This window comes from Mauremys reevesii, linkage group 5 (genome assembly GCF_016161935.1).
Source record: "Mauremys reevesii isolate NIE-2019 linkage group 5, ASM1616193v1, whole genome shotgun sequence".
NCBI classification, from domain to species: domain Eukaryota; kingdom Metazoa; phylum Chordata; order Testudines; family Geoemydidae; genus Mauremys; species Mauremys reevesii.
The window spans coordinates 108,486,219-108,507,694 of NC_052627.1; the positions used below are offsets into that span (position 1 = coordinate 108,486,219).

The 21,476-nt window shown below is 42.3% G+C and overlaps 1 protein-coding gene across 7 annotated transcripts in view; it reads left to right on the forward strand.

Moving 5' to 3' along the window:
• The window catches only part of FAM184B (family with sequence similarity 184 member B), an 88,944-nt gene that overhangs the window by 17,330 nt on the left and 50,138 nt on the right, over window positions 1-21,476 (forward strand). The window lies entirely within an intron of this gene.

Genomic DNA, 21,476 nt, shown 5'->3' on the forward strand with positions numbered 1-21,476 from the left:
CTCAGGCTGTTTTGTCACTAGGAAAAAAGCTGTGTTCTTGCCTTGAAGTAAAACCCCGGTGAAGACAAGATAGTTGGTAGCTTCAAACAAGTTAGCAGGTCAAGTTAAAGGCTACAGGGGACCCTAGTGTTGTCTTATCTAGGATTGTATCCTACATTAGTTAACTCAACTTGGCAAATTCAAGTTAAGAACACGCTTTTTTTCCTAATGAAGACAAGGCCTCAGAAGGTCAGCACTTTGTATGATTGGGCCCAAAGACCATTTAAACTCATGGTTAACTTTAAGCACATGAGTAGTTCTGTTAAGTCAACTAATCTAAGAATTTACTAAACTGCTTTGCAGACCTAAGGCCCAACAGAGGAGCACGTATGTGATAATGCCTATAACAGAAGGGGACACCTTCTCATTGGACACCTAGAAATTATTAAGTCTGCTGTCTCCAAAAAGACAGAACACAGAGCAGCCTATTAACTCTCTGAGGATACACTCTTTACCATAACTCAGTATGTGGAAGAGAAGCTAGCTCATCTGTTTGCTGATGCATTTCTAGGCAGAGCAATCTTTCCTTTAATTGTTCATTCTGTGTTTGCTCCTGGTTATTTTCAGACCAGGCACAGCTAAATCTACTCACATTTGTTCTCAAAACAAGATAAATTACATAAGCAAGTAATTGTAGGAAAACAACCGCCAGAAAGCTATTTGATACCCAGTCTTCATTTATGGGATCAAAATTTTATATCCCCACTCCTCGGATGTTTTTGCTCTCATGGACATATTGCAGTTCAAAGTTATCTCTTCCCTCTGCCTCTTCTAAATTTCCCCTAAACATCCCAGAAACAATTACAAAAGTGTAGACTAGAGAAACCTTCCCTTTAAATTATCTTTGGAACTTGAGACACTTGTTTGGTTGTGGCTACAATTGGACAGTGAGTGAGTTACTTAGCTGGTTGATTCCAGTGACATATGAAAGAAACCTATAAACATACATTTTGAGTTTTATATCTAGAAAGTGTTTTGCATTTATCTACAGGTCATGAAGTGAGAGTTACCAGTTAAACTGATAAGGAAACTTGATAGAATTGTGGCTGTTTCTTAATATTTGTTTAAATTGAATTTCTAAGCTGCTCTAGTGGCTTAGCATTCCATGCAAAATGCCATCCACCCATATCAACATGGTGGAAATTGATGGGGCCAGTGGTGAAAGGGGGGTAGTCCCAGTAGCAAAGGAAGGAGGCACTTGCCAGGTGAAAATAGCTAGCTCCTTCCATGGGAGTCTCTGGCACCCCTTGGCCAGCTAGGGGAGACTGGGCTGATTGGCCAGCATTCCCCAGCTCTCAGGATTTAACTCAGAACAGGGCCATGTGGAACCTCTTTCGGCTCGGTTCCAGCATCCCACCCTACCCATCTGAAATAAGAATGGGAACCCAGCCTGACGGATGCTGTGAGTCTAGCCAATCACCTGTTTAGGAGGTCAGAAAGGAATATTTTCTCCCAGGAGCCAAATTGGCAGAGGACCAGGGAAATTTTTGCCTTCCTCTCAGCACCGGCAGGCCACAGTGGGTTAAGTAGGAATGCACAGGGACCTAACTGAGGTACTGGCGTGGTGTTGCTTACTCGTCACAACTCATGGACAGTTTCCAGTGTGGTTAAGAGACTAAAGTGGACATTTTCTAGATGTAAATTATTCTGGATTTTGGTGATGGGCCTTGGGCTCATGTGATAGGGTCAGAACTTGTGGCCCTCTTGGGCTGAGGTCACCACCCTGCTGCACCCTCTGTCCCTCTCGCAGGCATGGAGAATAAGATTCACAACTCTCATTACTGTATGGAGTGTAGTTGTAGCCATGTCAGGTCCCAGGACTTGAAGAAGAGTTGTGTGGCTCAAAAGCGTGTCTCTTTCAGCAACAGAAGTTGGTCCAATAAAGGATATTACCTCACTCATCTTGACTCTCTCACTCCCATTATTGTTAGAGAAAGTTGCATGTCACATTTCACATGCCCTGCCTGGGAAATTTATCATTTATCTGAAATCACAGAATCATAGAAGATTAGGGTTGGAAGAGACCTCAGGAGGTCATCTAGTCCAACTCCCTGCTTAAAACAGGGCCAACCCAACCAAATCATCCCAGCCAGGGCTTTGTCAAGCCAGGCCTTAAAAACCTCTAAGGAAGGAGATTCCACCACCTCCCTAGGTAACCCATTCCAGTGCTTCACCACCCTCCCAGTGAAATAGTGTTTCCTAATATCCAGGTCAAAATATCCTAAAATCCCAGGTCAATGAAGTGTATCAATGCCTATAGCTCACTATTCAGTTCTTTTAAACAAACATAATTGTCAGCTAATAGTCCCCTAACAAGTGCAAGAAGCAGTATTTATATCCATGAGTAATTGTGAAAAGGGACCCACCTTTCAGGTTAGTTGGCAGTGTCCGCTTTTTCAGCACATCATAGAACTGCTTTCTAAAGCCCCACTGCTGTAGCTGGCTCCACATTGGCTATTGACCGCCGTGAGGTTCCACGCAGGTGCAGGAGAGCCTGCTGAATGGCAGACTGGAGCCTGGTTTGTATAGCATCTTAGGAACAAAGCCATGCCTTTCCTATTGAGTCAATGATTACTTCTCACAAGTGCCCCCTTTGAGTTAATTTCTTCCATCCTCCAAATATGAAATACTCCATTTATGTTGCTTCCTTTGAGGTGTAGGGCATTAGATTTGAACCAGCCAGGGCCATAGGTGCCAACTTCCCCTCTCCCCAGTGGGTGCTTGGCCCCCCCAGCCCCTGCCCCACCCTCACCCCACCCTCATTCTACTCCTTCCCCAAAGTCCCTGCCCCACCCTGCCTTTTCCCACCCCAGCCCCACCCCCTTCCCACCCCCATTCCACCCCCTTTCCCCAAGTCCCCGCCCCTGCCCCGCCTCCTCCTCTGAGCGCACCGTGTCCCCGCTCCTCTCTCTCCCTCCTGGAAAGTCCTAAGCACCGCCAAACAGCTGTTAGGTGGCGGGGGGTGGTGGGAAGTGCTGGGAGGGATGGGGAGGAGAGAGGACGCGGCGTGCTTGGTGGCAGGGTGGGGAGAAGGAGGCGAGAAGTGGGGAGCTTGGCTGCCGGGGGGTGCGGAGCACCCACTAACTTTTCTCCATGGCTGCTCCAGCCTCAGAGCACCCACGGAGTCAGCGCCTGTTGCTAAGACAATATATGTGTTGCTGATAATGAGTAGAAGAAAAAGTAAAAATTTGAGGTTCGCCCCCAGTTTCCTCCTCTTACACTAAATGGACTAGCAGAGCAAAGACTTAACGCTCTGGCAGTTGCTCTCTTGGGATCCTTTTAAAATTCTTTTTAACCATCTCACATAAGTTATTGATCTTGGGGGAAATTCCTGCAGAAGTACTTAAAATCTCCAATAGCCCCATAAATCCTCTGGCAGTTACAGTATCCAGTAAGTTCAGCTCAGTCTTACAAAGCTCTTTTGGATAGTTAACATACTGGAAATTGAAATTTTCTTGGATTTAGACCATATTTATTTCCACTTCCTTTTCTGACATCCCAGTTCAAGTTTGGTTTTAAGGTAGTTGTATTGTAGATGAATTTTCAGCATAGAGATGTAATTACCCATTCTTCAGTAGTAACGGAGAGAAACGCAAGGCATTATTCTCATGCTCTGCACAGACATGTAAGCCCTTTTCCATAGCTATCTAACAATTACTGAGCAGTGTACATCCCAGAGGCAAGGCCATTGTTATAGTTCAAATATATGAGCTAGTGCATCTCAGTAAGCAGTTCTAAGTACAGAGAGAGAGAGAACTGATTTGCCACATTATCAGTACTGGGTAATCATTGCCATGTGTTAATATTTAGCTACAAAGGGCCAGATTTTTAAAAGGTAGGCACCTAGGCATTTTGAAAATTCCACTAGGTGCCTAAATTCCACTTAAGATACCTAAATGCCTTTTAAAAATCTGGCTCCAGATAATTATCACAGAATATGGTACAGTATTCCAGAAAACTCAACAAATCATCAAAACCCACATAGGACCATATTCTTCTCATTCTCCTTTTTAAAAAAATATTTCCTAATTTTAAATACTGTTAGAGTAGGATTTGGGGAATTTGATAGAAGAATTCCAGGCTGTTTATAGTTAACAGCTTTAAATGAACAGTTAATTATGAACATTTAGTCCTTGTTTAGGCAAAACTTCACCCAGCCAAATTGACCACTTCTCAGGAGACAAAGGCCATTAATAAAATATGGTGTATTGGAAAATGGTGTAAAATGACAAGCAATCACTTTAAATTAGGGTTGTCAGCCCTCTAGGATTGTCCGGTAGCCTCCAGGAATTAAAGATTAATCTTTAATTAAAGATTATGTCATGTGATGAAACCTCCAGGAATACATCCAACCAAAATGGGCATCCCTACTTTAAATGTGAAGGATTTTCTGGTCCTGCTTGCAGGCTAGGAGGCTCTGAGGGAAGTTATATGATCTATGTCATCTGAGTCAGCTAACAGACAGGCAGTCTGAAAAGTGTGAAAAAAAACAAGGTGAAGTTGTACCTCACTGCCTTAGGGAGCAGCCTGTTTCCTCTCTTTCTGTTTTTTTGGATTCCTATGTGTTATCCGTCTGAATTCTAAGAAATAAAGTGGTGTTACATTGCAGTCTTCCAGCAAGAATGTTGATGTTTTTATCTAACATCGGGATATGTATGCTGTGAATATAACATTAAAAAAAAGTAGGTTGCAGCTGCCCTTATCTTTAATACAGACATGTGGCCTGTGGAGACTATAGGTCCCAGAGAGGAATGTTCCATCTTCATTAATGTGAAAGCATTGTGCTTGATGTAGTCAGATCCTGATATTCTCATAACATAAGAGTAGACTTTTGGTGGAGGAATTGTTAAAACTCAGGGAAATCCCTTAGAGATCTGTAGACCTTGCTATTGAAGAAAGGAAATTTCTGGGCAAGCATATATTTCCCTAATCACACTCCCTCCAAGGCAGTAGCTAGGCAACACTCTGCTGGTGTAGATCAGAACAGCACCAGAGGAGCTGACCCTGTCTTGTTCTCTCTCTCATTCTCTTATAGCAGGGGAGTTGTTTTTCTTTTCCTTCCCTCAGAGCTTACAGTGCATTTATACAGAAATTGGAAGTGCTTCACTTAAGGTTCCTGAATATTTTTACTGAGATCATCACTAGTTATACAGGGAATTTATAAGTTAGATGAAGTGCATCTTTATTTTTAATATTAAAAGAAAAAAAGATCTGTCCCATTGTTTCTTTTGATTAAATAGCAGGAGCCATTTAGAAAATCAGAATTTAGATTAAAGCTTTAATGTAAACAGTGTCCCTTTGAAAACAATTCTAATGTATTTTCAGGCAGTTTACATTACAAATGTTTCATAGATTTTTATCTGTGACATTTAAATGAGCTGGTTTTACATTATACATGCTGTGTAAGTCACTTGTGAATGCTGGAAGTACAGTTCATTAAAGGGAGTCCATAATATTACAGAAATCAATGTCCCTACAGAGTAAAATGCCCCTACTAGGAAACTTCAAAAACTTCAGCAAGCAATAAAAATAGACATGACGCCCAACATTCCACATCAATGAAAGTTGACTTCATCTAAAATGTTCTGTTACTTTCCCAATATTTCGTCTTAAAAACAAAATTCCTATCAGAAATACCTTCAGATTTGCCACACCTGCATATAAATGGGGATGGATAAGGAGGAGAGTAGCTTCTTATTTAAATGATAATAGCCCAGGGCCGCTATCCTTTTGGCATTCAAATCCCTCCTGGAGATTCGCTTCTGCTGTGATTCCAAGAAGAAACTAACCAAGAGTTGATGGCAAGGTTGATGGGTGGTTTGGGATTGTTTATATATTGTATCTAGGGGAAGGAAACACTGTATTATCAAAGTATTTAAAGTGGCTTATCTCCACCTTTTCCCTCACGTCTGTTCACTTGTTTAGGCCTCAATCATCCAGACAGCTACATATGAAGATATGATTAACTTTGTGTGCAATGCACTTGAATTGAATTCAGTAGGATTGCTCATGTGTGAAAAGTCCACTCACACAGATAAGCATTTGCAGGATCACGTAAGCTTAGCTTGTAAGCCCGCAGAGCAGAGACTGCCTTGGGTGGGATTTGTTGGTCCCTGAAGAATACTGCAAAGTTCACAGCAGGCCAGGGTGAGGACTACGCAGTGGGGCACTAGCCTCATAATGCTCACATAAAGGATTGGGGGGCCTTTGCAGCCTATTTAATCTGTCTGTATAGCTTTTTATACTGAGCTCACACGGTGGAAAATGGAGATAGAAGTGTGTGTGGAGACAAGGGAGGAATGTGAATGAAGCCCATATCAAGAAAGCCATAAAGTGTGAGCTGAGAGTAGATGGATAGTTGTACTGTCTCATTCATAGTTACTCAAAAATGATATGGAGGCAGGGTATTTGAATGAGACAAAACCCCTTCTTGAAGAGTTTGGTGAAGGGAGAGGGAATGGTGGGAGATGCAAAGCAAGGAGGAAAATGGGAAGAAGTAAAAGCTTTTAAAATAAACATAATGTAACAAAATTCTCACTGAGGAATGACCATCCACAGCCATATAATACTCAAGGAACCTCCCTGTTAATTTGTGTCACAGGGTGGGCTGGTCCCTTTAAGGGAGTTTGGGCTCAGTTTCACCTGTGCCTGATCTACCTCTCAGAGCATGAAACCCAGGCCTGCTGGGAGCTATGAGGGTAGCCTGTGGTGGGGGGAGCAGAGCTAGTAGGGAAAGCTGTGTGCTGAGAGGAAGGCTAGCAATGGGCCATATAACAAAAGGAAGCTGTTGGGAATGGCTGGAAGGATAGCAGCTTGCTGAGGAAACTCCTACATAATCTGTGGTGATTCCCTGTGAGACAATTACAGAAGCTCAGAAAAAGGGTGAGTAGAGGAAGGGGCCCTTCATTGCAGGTTAATTGAAACTAGAGTGAAGTACAATATTATGGGGTGGAAACACAAAATTAATTCACTGTATAGTAAGTTTTTCCTTTTTAAAATGAACCCTAAACAGTTATTAAATCACAAAGCCTATGTTTGTATAAAAATACATATTGAGTTGTGAATTCCTATTTTTCTTCAAAAGAAATACCCAGGTTATATCAGTCAGCCAGCGACTTTGCCATGTTCCATCAAAGTTCCCTACAAATATTAATAGACTTGGGGTTTGTTTGAACACAAGCATTGTGCTGCTTTAACTGTAGGCTTAGGCCTTGCCTACATTACACAGTTTTGTTGACAAAAGTCAGGTTTTCAACAAAACAGTGGAAGTGTACACACAACAATGCTCCTCCTGCCGATTTAACTCTCCTGCTGTGCCGACACAATAAAACCACATCAAAGATTTTTGTGACAAAGTTAGAGCAACACAGTGTCAGTGTAGATAATGCGCTTGCTTAAGTTGCTCTAAGGGGCCTTCAGGAGGTGTCCCACGATGCTCATCATGACCGCGCTGGTAAACAGTTTCTACTCTGCTGCCCAGGTACACAGGCATCCCCCTTTAAAGCCCTGGGAATTTTTGAAATTCCGCTTCCTGTTTGCTCAGCACGGACAGCTCACATTGCATCTTCCCAGCTGACCATGCAGCAAACACACTCTCAGCTTTCTGCAGCAAACGCACTTACACCTGGAGTACACCAAAGTTGCTGGGAGGGAAGGCTGTGCAGTCGCAGCTCTGATCCAGCCGTAGAAACTTTGACACCTACAACCAAATTACTCATGCCATGGATGAGAAGGGGCTCAAAAGAGACATGCAGCAGTGCTGTGCTAAGATCCATGAGCTGAGGCAGGCATACCAGAAGGCAAGGGAGACCAACCATTGTTCTGGTGTGGTGCTGAAAACATTCCGCTTCTACAAGGAGCTTCACGACATCTTCGGCAGCAACCCCACCTCCACTGCCATAAGCCTCGTGGATACTCTGGGGGGACTGGAGGCAGATGAGTCAACCTGAGGACGAAGTGGTGGATGAGGAAGTTGAGCTGAAGGAGGATGACAGGCTCGTCTGGTGGCGTGGTGAGCCAGGACCTCTTTTTGACTCCAGAGGGATCTAGCCAGTCCCAGTACTCTGGCTCTGGCATGCCTGAAGCAGGAAAGGGGAGCACTAGTAAGTACTCATTTTTCTTTGATAGTGCACGGTTATATGAGGTTGAGGTGTCCTTTCTTTTGTTACATGGTGCACGTGGGAGAAGGAATCGAAATTAACAACACTAGATACTGTTTGTATCTGCTTCGCATTCCTCTTTGCAGCAAGGCAGAAGGAGCCCTGCAGAAAAGTTTGTTTATGCACATCGAGATCTCCAAGGAATCCTGGATAGAGATCTCTAGGAAACTTTCCTGCAGATCCTCTGCCAAAGGTTCCTTGACAGAGCTGCTTTGTTTCTTCCCCCGTTGCAGGAAACTTTGCCGCGCCAATCGGCAATTACTTCCAGAGGAACCAAAGCAGCACACAGGCGAGCAGCATATAGACCCGATCTGAAGTTGCACACATGCAGGAGATGCACCCTGGCATCTTCAGTTACCTTCAGTCGTGTGATTTCAGCTTCGATCGCCCCCGCCTGTGGAAAATGGTGCCAGTATTCAGAATCGTGTCCCCAGGCACATTTATTGATCCCCTTTTGCTGAAACCACACAGACCCTTTGTCCAGTCATGCTCCCCGCCCTCCAGATCGAACTCACCATGTTTAGTGCTGTGGCCGTGCTGCATGCTTGCCAAGGGAAAGTGAGAAAGTATGTAGCTTTCATGATTCAAGACTGTGAGTGCGCACACAGCACTGACTCTGTGTATTGTTTCTTTTGCTTCTGCAGATGTGCCCTTGAGGGCACTACACACAGGCCACTACACACCAGCGGAGCACTTCTGTCAGATAAGGAGGCGAACGAGAAGGAGAATGGAGGACATGTTTCGCTAAGCGCTGTCATCGTAGATCAGGCCGATAGTGAGCACAGAGTGTGGGGAGAGACAATAAACAAAAACCTAGAACTGGATAGACAGGAGTGGAGACAGGACCAGCAGCAGATAATACAGGGTCAGGAGTGGATAATAAAGCTCACGGAGATGCTGAGGTCCCTGATTGCGCTGCAGGTGGAACATATGAATGCTCGACTCCTCCTGCAGCCCGTCCAGAACTGCCTTTTATGCCCTCCCCAAACTCCCCCCACCCATTCCTCTCACATTCCCGGCCCATCGCAGTACCCCTTGCACTCCACCCCTAGAGACATTTTCCCTAACGATAGCTGGACTTACACACTGCTGTGAGATCCTTACTTCAGAGAGTGCTGTTCACTGTCATGTCCCTTGTAAGAAATGTTAATTTGTATATTGCTGTTAAATAAAAATTGAGTCTTACAAAGACAGAGATTCTTTTTTGAGGATGGTTGCAACAGAAATTCATACACAATGGCAATCACCACATTTGCAGACTACAGTTAATGCTCATCCAGGAATCATTACAGCGGTCATTCAATGTGGCACATAAACAAGGTCTGTCTCAATTCATTACAGAAAGACACATTACTGGGGCTCATTGTCAAAATGCTGCTTCAAAGCCTCCCTGATTCGAATAGCCCCTTGTTGTGCCCCTCTAATAGCCCTGGTGTCAAAATCAGTCGCCAGGTGATCCACCTCAATGCTCCACCCCAGGAAACTTTTCCCCCGTGGCTTCACAAATGTTATGCAGAGCACAGAAGACTGCTATGACCATGGGAATATTTTCTTTATTGAGTCTAACCTGCCAAAAAGGCAGGGCCAGGAAGCCTTTAATCTGCCAAATGCAAATTCTATGGTCATTCTGCACCTGCTGAACCTGTTGTTGAAGCACTCCTTGCTGCTGTCAAGGTTTCTGGTGTATGGGAGTAAGGGGTAAGCTGGAACACCCAGGATCACTATGGGCATTTCCACATCCCCTATTGGAATCTTCTGGTCTGCAAAGAAAGTCTCTGCATGCAGTTTTCTATATAGGCCAGTGTTCCTGAAGATGCGTGCGTCATGCACCTTCCCTGACCATCCCATGTTGATGTCAGTGAAACGACCTCAGTGACCCACCAGCACATACAATACTACAGAGAAGTAGCCCTTTCTGTTGATGTACTGCATCGCAAAATTATATGGGGCCAAAATTGGGATATATATCCCATCTATTGCCCTGCTGCAGTAAGCAAATCCATTGCCGCAAAGCCATCCACTGTTTCCTGCACATTGCCCAGAATCACAGTCCTTCGTACCAGGAGGCAATTAATGGTCCTCCACACATTGCAAACCCTACAGTGAACTTTCCAACTCCAAACTGATTTGAGACTGACAAGCTTCCACGCAGTGATAGCCACTTGCTTTTCCACCATTAGGCCAGCTCTCATTTTAGTGTCTTTGTGTTGCAGGCCTGGAGTGAGCTCTGGACAGAGTTCAAGGAAGGTGGCTTTGCGCACATGAAAGTTCTGCAGCTGCTGCTCATCATCCCATACCTGCATCACAATCCGATTCCACCACTTGGTGCTCGCTTCCTGAGCCCAATAGCGACACTCCACCATATGCAGCTGCTCCATGAATGCCAGCATCAATCTTGAATTGTTTCTTTCCAGGGAGCACAGCAGGGCAGGCACCACGGATTCCTGTACAGATTCTCAGCTCATGAAATACTGCAGGATCAGCCACTTTGTGTTCATAATGCTTATCCCCAGACTGGTGAGCAGTGCAGGATCCATGCTTTCAGGCAAAGATGGTAGGCACACAGTTTACAGGGGCAGTTGAAAAACGGCACGAAACGCAGTCAGATGTCCTGGGAATTATGGGACAGAGAAAACTGCATCATGGCGCGGTGATCCCACCCCCATGATGCACTGTAATCCATTCCCAGAACTCCTAGTGGGAGAAGGTGGCAATTGGCACAGTGGAAAAAACTGACATAGCTGTGCCAGCACAACCCCCTCAGTGTAGAAGCACTATGCTAACAGAAGAGTGTTTCTGTCAGCATAGCTAATGTCCCGTGGGGGGGGGGGCAGGTATAAATACATGGAAGGATAGGGGTCAGTCTAACGAGATAAATCAATTAACAGCAGGATACCAAGGGAGGAAAAATAACTTTTGAAGTGGTAAGAGAATGGCCCATTACAGACAGTTGGAAAGAAGGTGTAACAGTAGGGAGAAATTAGTACTGAGGAAATTAAATTTAGGTTTTGTAATGACCCAACCACTCCCAGTCTTTATTCAGGCCTAATCTGATGGTATCTAGTTTGCAAATTAATTCCAGTTCTGCAGCTTCATGTTGGAGTCTGTTTTTGAAATTTTTTTGTTGAAGAATTGCCACTCTGAGGTCTGGTATTGAGTGACCAGAGAGACTGAAGTGTTCTCCCACTGGGTTTTTGAATGTTATGATTCCTGATGTCAAATTTATGTCCATATATTCTTTTGCATAGAGACTGTCTGGTCTGGCCAATGTACACGGCAGAGGGGCATTGCTGGCAGATGATGGCATATATCACATTGCGAGATGTGCAGGTGAATGAGCCCCTGATGGTGTGGCTGATGTGGTTAGGTCTTATGATGGTGTCCCTTGAAAAGACATGTGGACAGAGTTGGCACCGGGGTTTGTCGCAGGGTTTGGTTCCTGCATTGGTGTTTTTGTTGTGAGGCGTGTAGTTGCTGGTGAGTATTTGCTTCAGGTTAGGGGGCTGTCTGTAAGCGAGGACTGGCCTGTCTCCCAAGGTCTGTGAGAGTGATGGATCGTCCTTCAGGATAGGTTGTAGATCCTTGATGATGTGCTGGAGATGTTTTAGTTGGGGGCTGTAGGTGACGGCCAGTGGCGTTCTGTTACTTTCTTTGTTGGGCCTGTCTTGTAACCCCTCTTACTTACTGTGCTGCATCCCTCTCCCAGGGCTGATTTCAAGTCCATCAGGGCAGGAGTGGGTGTCCACCCCACTACAGTGACTTTGCAAACTAATTAATTTGCAAACTAGATACCATCAGATTAGGCCTGAATAAAGACTGGGAGTGGTTGGGTCTTTACAAAACCTAAACTTAATTTCCCCAATACTAATTTCTCCCTGCTGTTACTCACACCTTCTTGTCAACTGTCTGAAATGGGCCACTCTCTTACCCCTTCAAAAGTTATTTTTCCTCCCTTGGTATCCTGCTGTTAATTTATTTATCTCGTTAGACTGACCTAACACTTGGTAAAGCACCCCCATCCTTTCATGTATTTATACCTGCTCCTGTATTTTTTACTTCATACATCTGATGAAGTGGGTTCTAGCCCATGAAAGCTTATGCCCAAATAAATTTGTTAGTCTCCAAGGTGCCACAAGGACTCATTTTTTTTATGTTAAGAAAAGTCATAGATGATACTAGGTCATGTGGAATTGCAAACACTAGTGAGGGAAGAGAAATAAAACAAAAGGAACTGCAGAGGGGGAAATATGGACAGAAAGCAACAAAACTGGATTCAGGTTGGAAAACTGCAGGCAAGCACATGTGGAGAAAACTAATCCAAAATGTGGCTATTGAATGGGAAGGAGAAACCTGGAAAACTGTAATATTGAAAAAGATCTGGGAGGAAGGAAGCAAAAAGCTGCTCCACAGTGGTTTATGTAGGAATTCTGCACAGGCAGAGGCATTGACAGGATGGCTAATTTCTGTCCCTAATTTGTGTCTCCAGTTCCTACCTTGCTTTACAGGGTGGGAAGAGCTCCATAAACCCTACTGGACCACATGAAGTGGCTGCACTCTGGTCTGACTAAATCCTCAGTGCACAAAAGTCAAAGGAGTAAACCATGGAGTGGAGATGAGTAGAGAACTCGAGCTTCCTGCCTCTGAGAAGTCATCCATCCATCCTGATCTTCCCACTCTGTAGGGCTTTCCTCCTGCTCTGTGGGAACAGAGAAGGCCCAGAGCCTTTGTTGTTAAAAAATAAATGCTTATTGTGCAGGGAGAGCTGTTTGTGAGAGAAGAGAGAATTGCTGGAGTTTCACTTTCTGTCTTTCCTCACTGTGAGTTCCAGGAGGTCTCATCTAAGCTGCCTTACTGATGGTTCCATTTCAGAACTGTGAGCAAGGAATTCTTTCTTCTTTAAGATTTCCTAGCTAACTGTCAGTCATCCATGAAAGGCCCACTCCTAGCACTGCATGTGCCCAAAGTTATGGTGGGTAGAATTTGTGACTCTACCTCTGGACATGGGGAGGAACTTGAGGCTGCATAAACACTATCACACGTCCCCAAAGGCTAATCCCACCTGCACAATATGCATTTAGGCAGGCTGTGGAGGGCACAGAAGACTGTGTGTCCTAGGTTAGACCTTCTGATTCTATGATTTATTTTTCCTTTCCTGAAATTATTTGGATACTCTACTCGTGGTGCATGTTTCACCACCTCCCCTTCCCTGGAAACATAAAAGTACCACTACTGCAGTACATTTTTACTCTGCACATTCTTAAACTGGCTGAGCAGTTATTTCCAATACAGGGCAAATTTAGCACCCATCTATATTTCACAATATAGACATCCAGCTGGCCTCACTTTTATTCATAGACCTTAATGTGATTAGCAGAATGATAGACTGCTGAGGACATAAACAACTTGGGTATTGTGTGTCCAATATTAATCTTAGGAGTGCAGGAACATTTCAGCTCAGATAAGCAAAAAGAGCACAGGGGGGAGATGAATGTATGTGCTTGTCTGGTTTCTGGGGCACTTCAGGTGAGCTCAAAACATTTTAATTTAATTTTATAAAATTTCAGTTGAATGCAAAAACAAAAACAAGGTACTCTTTCCCCTCCCCGACCTTCCCAAAATCTTAACAAGAACAAGGAGGAGGCACAACCTAGGCATCAGGCACAGCAAAAGAGAGTGATTAGTAATCTGAAGCAAAGTACTCTATGCTTAGAATCTCTTAATGCACCGCTGCTGCTCTGTATTATTGATAGCAATATAGAGTTCATGCAGGAGAAAAGGGCATACGTTGGAATTTCCAGGATATAAAGTCACATAATTTGATGGTGAAATTTTGCTAGAATAGTTTTAATAATGTGGTGGTTGATGGATAAAGGCTTAATATAAGATTACTTCATTATGTGCTGGTAAACGGAAGTCAACACCACTAAGATCAGTGGTGATTCACGATAACGTTAATGGACTATGATGGAACAGTTTTATCCCTATTGGCAAGTAAGTGAGCCACGAGCTATGGTCAGCGAGTGAGCTGTGTTTGTTTCTTATATATACACAAATGGAATTGTACTTTGCAAAATCTCTCTCATGGATGAGGTAATAGCGACTTGAATTTATATAACCTGTTAACCTGCATGCTCAAAGCAGTGTTGCCAACTCTTGTGACATTAGGTAATTTTTTTCTGTAGCTTTTGGAATCAAGAGATTTCAGGAGAATTAAAAAATAAGTTTCTAGCCTTCGTGGTTACAGAGGCAAACCTGAAAACATGACCCGAGTTCATCCTAAAGGTTCAGAAATCAGAAGGCAAGTAAAAAGCACCTCAAATTTATTATATATTTTTAAAAACCTCATGACTTTTAAGTCAGTCTCATGATTCGGGGGACTGACTCATCGTTTCTGAGTGCTTGAGATTGACAGTATTTCAAGGGCCTCAATCCTGCGAATACAAACGTGAGTCACGTTACCATTATTCAGTAGGACTATTCATGAGCATAATTCTACCTATGGGTTTGTCTACACTGCAGCTGGGATCATGCTTCCCATTCCCAGCTTGAGCAGACACAGACATGCTAGCTCTGCTCGCAGTGTAGCTGGGGTAGCACAGGCAGCAGTTTGGACTAGTCAACCAAGTACAAACCCACCTGGACCTCTGTGTACATCATGGGGCAGCTAGCCCAAGCCTCCTTCCATGCTACCCCTGGATAAACTGCTATTTTTAGCACACTAGCTGGAGTGGAGCTACTGCATGTCTGTCTGCTTGAACTGGGAAGCACACTCCCAGCTGCAGTGTAGATATATCCTTTATGTGTGTCTTTAGGTTCTGAGCCAAAGTGCTTTAAAAATATTGCAAAGGAATTGTATTGAATTACAGACTATAGGCCAGCGACATGGCATTTGGATACATCAGGTCTGAATTTTCTCCTATATGTGTATAAAACTAATTTCACCCACCGTTGAACAGCAATGATGTGGACTGAGGTGACCCTCCAGATTGAAATTCAGAGAAGGTTTAACAATGCGCAGCAGCAGCACCCAACATACCAAGGCAGGAAGTTAAAAATTCCTCCTAATGATGTCAAAGCCCTTTATAGCACTTGAATGTATCCTCCCAACACCCCATGTGAGGAAGGGAAACCTTATTCCTGTTCTACAGATCAAGAAACTGAAGCAAAGAGGGACTAAGGCTCACATCCTCAAAAGTATTTAGGTGTCTAAATAACTCTTGAGGATCAGGGCCTAGATGACTATCCTAAGATTATACTTGAAGTTGTGGAAGAGCCAGGAACAGAACTCTGGGATCTGATTCACCACTGCACTATTCCAAGTTCATATGAGTGGAACTCCACTGAAATCAGTGAAGGTCCCACTGGCATAAAAGTACTGCAGAGGCAAATCAGATCCCAGAACTTCTGGATCTCAGGCCTGTGCCTTCATCATAGGAATATCTTCCTTCTGCTTGAATATGAATAAAAAATATGGGAAAAGGATGTCTGTGTGGACATGTATTAAAATATTTATTTGGAGTATTTTTAAATGAATTTGTTGGTTTTGTTTTGTACCGTTTATATAATTATAGCTAGAACACAGGCAGAGGAAGACGGAGCCTGTCCTTTTACTAAGGGAGACTCTGCTTCAAAACTCATTGTATTATTTTTGGAAAGTAGCTCCTTTCAGGCTGACATAATGAAAAATGCTCTACTGTAATCCGCTTGGACAGTAGACAATGTAGAGTTCATGGCGAAAAACTTAGCCGCTATTGGTGGAGATGAGAGATGCTGTCTCTGCTAGTAGAAACAGAGATGATGCAATCACCTGGCCTCAGTGAACAGATATCTAACTAGTTAGTATTTGAAGTTTGTCCTCTCCCCATGCAGTGAAGAGTTTGCATAACTTTGTAAATATATGCTTGGTTTAAACTAGGGCTGTCAAGTGATTTAAAAAATTAATCACGATTAATCGCACTGTTAAAGAATAATAGAATACAAGTTATTTAAATATTTTTTGATGTTTTCTACATTTTCAAATTTATTGATTTCAATTACAACACAGAATACAAAGTGTACAGTGCTCACTTTATATTTATTTTTGTTGCAAATATTTGTTCTATGAAAAAACAAAAGAAATTGTATTTTTCACTTCACCTAATACAAGTACTGTAGTGTGATCTCTATCATAAAAGTTAAACTTACAAATGTAGAATTATTTACAAAAAACCCGGCATTCAAAAATAAAACAATGTAAAATTTTAGAGCCTGGAAGTCCAGTCCTACTTCTTGTTCAGCCAATCGCTCAGACAAACAAGTTTGTTTACCTTTGCAGGAGATGCTACCTGCTTCTTGTTTACAATGTCACCTGAAAGTGAGAACAGGCATTCTCATGGCACTGTTGTAGCCAGCATCGCAAGATATTTATGTGCCAGATGGCTAAAGATTCATATGTCCCTTCATGCTTCAACCACCATTCCAGGGGACATGCGTCCATGCTGATGACGGATTCTGCTCGATAACAATCCAAAGCACTTTGAACCAATCCATGTTCATTTTCATTATCTGAGTAAGATGCCACCAGCAGAAGGTTGATTTTCTTTTTTGGTGGTTCGGGTTCTGTAGTTTCTGCATCGAGTGTTGCTCTTTTAAGACTTCTGAAAGCATGCTCCACACCTCTCAGATTTTGGAAGGCACTTCAGATTCTTAAACCTTGGGTTGAGTGCTGTAGCTATCTTTAGAAATCTCACATTGCGTTTTGTCAAATCTGCAGTGAAAGTGTTCTTAAAATGAACAACATGTGCTGGGTCGTCATCTGAGACTGCTATAACATGAAATATATGTCAGAATGTGGGTAAAAAAGAGCAGGAGACACACAGTTCTCCCCCAAGGAGTTCAGTCACAAATTTAATTAACGCATTATTTTTTTAACGAGCGTCATCAGCATGGAAGCATTTCCTCTGGAATGCTGGCCAAAGCATGAAGGGGCATATGAATGTTTAGCATATCTGGCATGTAAATACCTTGCAATGCTGGCTACAAGAGTGCTATGCAAATACTTGTTCTCATGTTCAGGTGACATTGTAAATAAGAAGAGGAAGCATTATCTCCTGTAAATGTAAACAAACTTGTTTCTCTTAGCAATTGGCTGAAAAAGAAGTAGGACTGAGTGGACTGGTAGGCTCTGAAGTTTTACATTGCTTGTTTTTTAATGCAGTTATGTAACAAAAAAAATCTACATTTGTAAGTTACACTTTCACGATAAAGAGATTACATTACAGTACTTGTATGATGTGAATTGAAAAATACTATTTCTTTTGTTTATCATTTTTACAGTACAAATATTTGTAATAAAAAATAACATACACTTTTATTTCAATTACAACACACAATACAATATATATGAAAATGTAGAAAAACCATCCAAAATATTTAATACATTTCAATTGGTATTCTATTGTTTAACAGTGCAATTAAAACTGTGATTAATCGCGATTAATTTTTTTTAGTTAATTGCATGAGTTAACTGCGATTAATCAACAACTCTAGCTTAAACTGGTATATTTTCCTGACAGGTGCTAGTCAGGTGTTAATGAGCAGATTTAGGCTTCTCAGAATTCGATATGTATAATATAATGTTTCTTTTTAAGCATTTTTTTCTATTTTCATCAATTTAATTTTTTTCAGTTGCAGGAAATTATGGGGGTTGAACAACTTGGGGATCAGAGAATAATTATTGAATGACAGTAGATGTTGGGATTCAAAATGTTAAAGCTTAATAACTTAAGATACAAATTGTCAGCATTATATGACAAAGTAAAACACCTTAAATCAAACTCTAATGAGTTCTCAAGCAGCATTTTTCTTACTTTGTCTAGCTGTATATTTTTATAATTAATTAATGGATTTTTTTTTCATCGGTTTGTGTGTATACAGTGAAATCAACATTTACCAACAAAAATCTAGTCCTTCCAAGCCTAAAAACATATTTTTAAATGCTGATTGTCTCTAGTATCACAATCACTTATGATGTTGTTCTCCTTTGATTCTCATCTCTTTCCTAACACCTCACTCTGACCCCTTTTATCCAACTAATGAAGCAACCTGCTGGAACAGCTCCTTCAGTGCTGGCATTCAGGTTCTTACAAGAATAATGTGCCTGACACTTCTCTGTATACACAAATCAGGCTTTTTTCCCCCGTGAGCCAGTTAACCCCGTCTCCACTGCCGAGGTGAAATTCGATTTTTCTTTTAATTACCATTTTTAATGACCAGATTTAACAGCAGCAAATGATTTAGAAAAATCAAATAATAAAGTGGGAGTATGAAGGTTTATTATCCATTACACTGCTAATGCGTTGGTGTATATTGTGTGCCGGTGTTTTTATCAGCATGTCATCTAACTCTGCTCAATTGCAGAAAAATAGGTAAGAAATTTCTTAGTGCACACATAGCTTTGGAGAAATGCTTTGGCAGCAGTAGCTTAGGTATAATGCTGGTGATTCAAAGAACAATATAATCATCTCTCCAGGTCAAGGTGGTTCAGTCTTTGCTGTCACACTGATTGGCTATTTAGGGTTGCCTTTGAAAACCACTTAAACTGCAACTAGGATGCAGCAGCGCAGTTTCACAGAGGCTTACACCAGGTTAGCTGATGATACCTTTGCTCCATTAACTGCACCTGGCTGCTTATAGTTCAGCAATTATGCTTTAGTGTCTTCCTTCTGGTATATTGAGCTATAAATAACTGGACCAGTCCACCTGACTGCTTCCCATACCCTCTATGAGAGCATTTTTGATTGATTGGGTTAGAGAATCTTACAGTGCACACAGAGGCTTCTCCATCAAAAGCCCATGACTTTGGAATGATTTTTCTGTGGCAAGGCTAAAATGTTTTTTTTTATTTTCTTTTTTGGTTTATCTATGTGGCTTTCTTTTGCTGGGCTTAGTTTTATATTTTTTGGGAGTTCTAAATTTATTATTATTACAGTATTTTATTTTATGTTCTTTTTAGAATTGGGACATTGTTGTCAATTGCATTTTTGTTAAGGGGCTTGGATGTCTTTGGGCATTAGCATTTAATAAAATTGATTCTTGTTTGTTATTTAGATGAGATTAACTGTTCATAAGATTAATGTTTTAAATTTTCTAAAAAGACTAATGATTTGGGGCACCTACTCTGAGACTCATTTTCAGAAATGCTGAGCACCTGCCCTCTGAAGATCAATATCCTTTAAGTCATTTCAATTTGAGTACCCAAAAACGGAGGTACCCATAACCACTAGTCACTTTTGAAACTGTGATGCCCTTAAAACTTAAAAATATTTAAATCAAAATTATACTTGCATAATGGTTCTAGTCACCAATAAAAGACAGGATACCAATAATTTCTAAATGGCCACAATGGGTAGATAAGCCACTGTCTCCCAGCCAACTAAACCAGCTACGACTTTGGGCCAAAAGACTTTTGGATGTTGGTTTGATTGGCTCTGGGAATATGATTCTTTCACTGTCTGTTGTCATATTTTTATCCAGAAATATACCCAGATACTGCTGTACTTGTGTTATTTTTATTAAGGCCCCTCTATGGACTTTAATATTAGCAGGCATGAGTTTACATTCTGCAGGCGGTACTTGCATGTCTGCTTTTATTTTTTTTAATGGATAGCTGAAGTCTGAAGTCCAATGTGTGAATGTCACACTATGGACTATATAAAATAGTACTATGGATAGCACAGAAAACTCTTACATGTGACCAGACAGACTCACCTTACCAACAAACTATCTGGAAGAAATCTGAAGATATTCTTCAGGTGTACAAAATATAGGCCCCAGACCTGCTGTTCTTACTTAGACAAAGCTCCTCATGACCTCTCAGTTGATGTTTTGCCTGAGGAATGACCAAGGATTGCAGGACTGGGATCATACTGTGACCAAAGAGTTGGATGTGATCCTGACTCTAGATTAATGCATTTGAGGCTATTGTTGGCTATAAATCACTGGTCAAAAGCCCATTGGGAGTCTTGCCATTGACTTCAGAGGGCTCCGGTCAGGCCCATAATCTCTATCAGATCGTGTATGTCGTTCCCAGATATTTATGTAGAGCTATGAGCTTTGAATCTTTGATATGAAAAATAAAAGCAGGAAACTCCAGGCATATGTCAATATATTAATCAATATCCTATTGAGTTTTGACACCATTCTATATTTTTATGCCATCACTTTGTATGCACATGCTTAATGAGAAAAGACATCCTATTTCACACAGGGATCCAGAAACAGCCAAGCCAGAGTAGACCAGTCCATTTACGCCAGGATCTTGTCTCTGATAGTGCCAGAAACTATACCTGTTAGCCAGTAAATACAGAAAAGGGAGCCGCTAATAAACAGAAGGAAAGCAAAAATCCATGGAAAAAATTATAACCAGACACATATATCTGTCTTCGGGCCCATGCTACCATTAAGGCAAACTAGGCGGTTGCCTAGGGCGCCAAGATTTGGGGGCGCCAAAAAGCGGTGCCCCCAATTATTTTTTACAGTGGTTCCTCCCCGAGCGCGCAGTCGCTGCTCCACTTCTCCCGCCTCCCAGGCTTGCAGCGCCAATCAGCTTTTTGGCACCACAAGCCTGGGAGGGGAAGAGAATTAGAGTGGGGGCGGCGTGCTCGGGGAGGACACGGAGCAGAGGTGAGCTGGGGTGGGGAGGTGTTGCATGGCTCCCCGGGGAGGGGGAGCTGCCGTGGGGGGAGGCACCTCAGGGCAGGGGGGGGGAGCTGCCATGGGGTGGCGCCTCAGGGCGGAGGGGGGGCGGGGAGCTGCCACAGGGCTGGGTAAGGGGGCGCAAGGTGGAAGTTTTGCCTAGGGCGCAAAACTTCCTTGCGCCGGCCCAGATCTGACTAACACAGATGTCACCTGTAGGGCTTTTAGTGGGAGGACATATGGGTACTAAATGACCACATCTATATTTCTGTAGTATATGTTGGTAGCAGCACAGTTCAATACGGATCTTTATACATTTGAAACACAATTACCTATGCATTAGTCCTAACAAATTCCTCTAGTGCAATCCATTCAGAAAGCCACTAACAGTAAATAACATGAGTATGCTGATGCATAAATTTTACATACTACAGGATGACTTAGAGCATCACAAGGGATTTTGAATGCATTAAATCAGTCTGTTTGACATTTACGGGGGTGACTGTTATTAACAGTTCTGGGATACATCAAAGCTTGAAGCAGAAAATAAAAAAGAAAACATCTATAACAAAATAAAGAAAAAAATATTTATAACAATCAGTT